Source organism: Myodes glareolus, chromosome 8 (genome assembly GCF_982192425.1).
Source record: "Myodes glareolus chromosome 8, mMyoGla1.1, whole genome shotgun sequence".
Taxonomy (NCBI): Eukaryota; Metazoa; Chordata; class Mammalia; order Rodentia; family Cricetidae; genus Myodes; species Myodes glareolus.
The window spans coordinates 65,568,182-65,572,137 of NC_142033.1; the positions used below are offsets into that span (position 1 = coordinate 65,568,182).

Here is a 3,956-nt window from a genome sequence, read left to right on the forward strand (position 1 = left end):
TCTTAGAACAGAGAAGGACTCATGCTTCAGCTCAGGCAACTAGAGATAAGACCCAGACTATTGCCATTGTCTCTCCAATTTTCGTCCTTTTTAGATCTCATCCAATTGGTGGTGTCTATACACACTGGGGAGAGAAGTATGCCTGGCCAAGTTTACCGATTCAAATACTAATCTATTCTGAAAGCATCCACACACCATAGCCAGAAATAATATTTAACTGTCACTCTTCAGTCTTTTCAAGTGTAGTATCTGTTCTTATCAGGTTAATATCTAATATATCCTCTAAAGATAATACACTAAGTGGACAAGGAGCTAGGAAAATGGATGGGAACTTGCTTTGTCCACCCCAAATATAGATCTGTTATTGCAGTACCTAGAAGAGTATTGGTAAAAATTTTTAAAAAAATGATACTTAGGCAAATACTGGGGCATTCCCTGCCAGAGATAACTTATTGACTAACTCTCTGCTCTAAGATGTTCACAATATCTTCTTACACAGTTAAGAAGAATTTATTTTAGTTGTGATATATATTCATCTTTTTTCTTTTCTTAATATCAAATTTTTAGTTTGGAGATATTATTATTTTGCTGATATTGGTGCATCATAGTCACTTAAAACAGCTGATGCATATACTATGATATTATGGAATTCATATCTTCCTTATGTTTTGTACTAATCTTTAATTTGCTATTAGATTTTCCAGTGAATGTTAAAATACCACATTTTATGTTTGTTAAAATTAATTTATGAAAACACATTTAAAATAAACAAAAGTAAACTTTTAAACAGCTTTTATTTATGTTATACTCAACATAAAATTTGCGTTTTTGCCTTCATTATTTCACTGCTGAATTAAAATCATTTAAATTGCATTTTATGAAAAATATAAAATAATTCTAGCATATTTATATTTTAGTTACATTGAAATGTATATTTTTGATGAAAATATATCTATACATATCAACTTTTAAATAAATTTAAAATGTGTTTTAGTTATTCAGATAATTAGTATAAACATAAAAATTTTGAGTGTAGAATGTAGTAGTACTACTGACATGAACTTGAACAAAATTGTAAAATGAAACATAACAACTTTCCTAGTCTAAAATCAATAATCTCATCACCACTCTTCCAACAATATAATACACAGATATATTGAATAACAATTAAATTTTGCTTTTGTTTTCAGCAGGTCATTTATTTTTATTTTATGTGAATGGGTGCTTTAACATGTGTGCATTTATTCTGGAGTCCAGAAGAAGATATTAGATTCCCTGGAACAGAAGATGCAGATGGTTGTAAGCCAAGATTTGGGTGCTGATAACTGACTCCCTGTTCTCAGGAAGAGCAGCCAGTCCTCTTAAGTCCTGAATTATGTGTACCTTTTATTCAGATGGCATATTTGTCAACCTAGGTGCACACGTGAGCTCATCAGCTTGGATTCGCTGTGCTTCACTCGGCCAGTGAATCATAGTATATACTACAACAAATGGTGGATATGGATCCTCCTGCACTAAGCATCATGACAATAATGATAAAAATCATGTGTAGTCTTTCAAGTCAGAGACCTGATTTGATCTCTTCTCAATCATTTACTCTAAATTATATGACTTTGAAAACTGGAAATTCTTTAATTTCCAGCTTTGCCATTTGTTGAATAATGTTGGTAAGAATATGCCCCAAAATGTGTCATGACTGAAGTAACTTAGAATAGCAAATATATACATGATTTTTATGGACTCCAACCTTATGAGTACCAACTTGGTATAACCATTGAATTCAAAATAAGCTTTTCAGCAGCATGTATATTTCTTTTGAAAGAGATGAAATCCCATGAGCAACAATAATGACATTCACATATAACAATTAGAACAAGTTTAAATGAGTCAAAACAAAGGAGCTCTGTGTAATAGGACTCCTTTCTTTACCCTACTCACCGTGTCCATGGCAGGTCCTGAAGTCATTTAGAGTTTGAAGGTTCTGGTAAACAATGTTTGAATTAAATGCCCTCAAGCCCTCTTTATTATATCGATTCATACATCTGCATAAAATATGTTTTTATTGGTAGCATTTTTAATGGACCAGTACAGACAGACTAAGAAGAGTAGAAGAATTTCCCATTGACTTTTCTAAGTGGCAGTGATATTTCATGAAAATATTTCCCCACCAGGACTCCCAGTTGCTGTTCTTCATCTTCTAAGGTTGAGCCTTCCTTAACATGGCCTAGACTTACCTTTATTAATCTCACACTCACACAAAAAAATAATGAGTTTTTTTTGTGCCAGGCTGGTCACCAGATATATATCATGCATTTAAAAAATATGAGCTGGAGTTCCTTGAGTTTGCTCTTGCTAGAGTAGCATTTTACATACCTGCACTTTTTCTTTAGCTTTTCAGACATACCTAGATTTTGCCAGCCGTGGCATTTTTCAGTAACAATATATTTTTTTGACAGTTCCATTGAAAGAAAGTAAAGCTTAACACTTTTCAACTCTGATATTGCCTTTGGCTCTCACACAGGCATCGGTCATTATAGTTTCTATTTTGGGGGTTTATAGATGCACAGAGTTTGGAAGACTGTACTGTGCCAAAAATCAACATAAGTCAGATTCTAACATTCTTCTGCATACTACCAGCCAATGGTTTCTATCGTGCCCAGACTGCACAGAATACCTTGCTTTTTCAATTACGTCTAATACCAAAAGTCTCCTTTCTTACTCCATACACAGTGACCCAGTTTCTGTTTTGCTTCCACCCTGAGTTGATTTCTGTCTCAACCTTTATGCCGTTTCTTCTCAAGAATGCCTCCCTGACATCATGCAGCTACTCCGGAATGCTTCTCAGCTTTTATTTTAATTTAAACATCATATCCTCTGGATAGTTCTGATGAATTCCTAACCTTCCTTAACTGCTGAAATAACATTCTGTCACAAAGAGCTAATTCTATGTAAGCCATATCTATGTTTTATTTTGTTGTTGGGTGTTTTTGTTGTTTCTTTTTCTACTTTGCAAAATTATTAAATTTAAGGAGTTACATTCAGGCTGTTTATTACTCTTGTTTTAGAATTAACATTCCATGTCTATAAAGAGCTACTAAAAACTTTTGTTTGCTTGACCTTCTAAAATATAATAAGAGTTTAATATATATTGAAAATTGCAAATATTAAGTGATTTTTATTTTATTTCAGCACGAGACCTATCAATTCTGTAATGTCTCCTCGGAAAACTGAGTATTTTAATACTCAGTGTGGGTGTGGGAGACACAGAAGTCACATCTTTTGTTAGTGCTTCTGTATAGACACACAACCCCTCTGTATGTCGACAATGTGTACTGGCTAAGTGAGTGGAAGTGATACTATGCCCTTTTCTTTGAAGCAGGATGAGAGTGTCTCTATTCTCCTATCTTTTCATTTTAGGCATTGCCATACTGGAGAGTGTATTTTAAGGTGAATCCACAGTCAAAACTCATTATACTGAATTAAGCAGCCATAGAGGGTTGCACAGTGGACTTAGTAGAGGTAAGAAGCAACACATTTGTTGTTGTTAATATTTGTTGTTAAGACAGTGATTAAAGCATAAAGCTAACCTTCTTTAGCACAGTGGAAGGATATCAAGGGGATATCCAGAGTCAGGTTCAGCTTCATGTGATCTCTCTGAGCCTCTCAAAGACAGTAATAAAATGTTTAGATGTATATATGCTCCTCAGAGTTGTTTGTAAATATTGGGAAGAATAAATTTGCCAGTAAATTCTAGATTAAGATTAAGAGTACTACAGCCATATTTCTCTTTTCTCCAAACTCATAATAAAACTTTGAGACTTTCCACTCCAACAAAAACTTGGTTTGATTGTGGATGGATGCTTGCTCTTCCACATTCATCATCTTTGTGATGTAAATAGCTGGTCCTGACCATATTTTTGGTGTCAGAAATTGCACTGGAAATAATTATAAATATT

General features: G+C 33.7%; 1 non-coding gene across 1 annotated transcript; it reads left to right on the top strand.

Moving 5' to 3' along the window:
- Positions 1 to 213: 213 nt before the first annotated feature.
- Positions 214 to 398, top strand: LOC125387648 (U2 spliceosomal RNA). Its single transcript, XR_007227933.3, has one exon. It is a non-coding gene; the product is annotated as a U2 spliceosomal RNA (small nuclear RNA).
- The last annotated feature ends 3,558 nt before the right edge of the window (positions 399 to 3,956 follow it).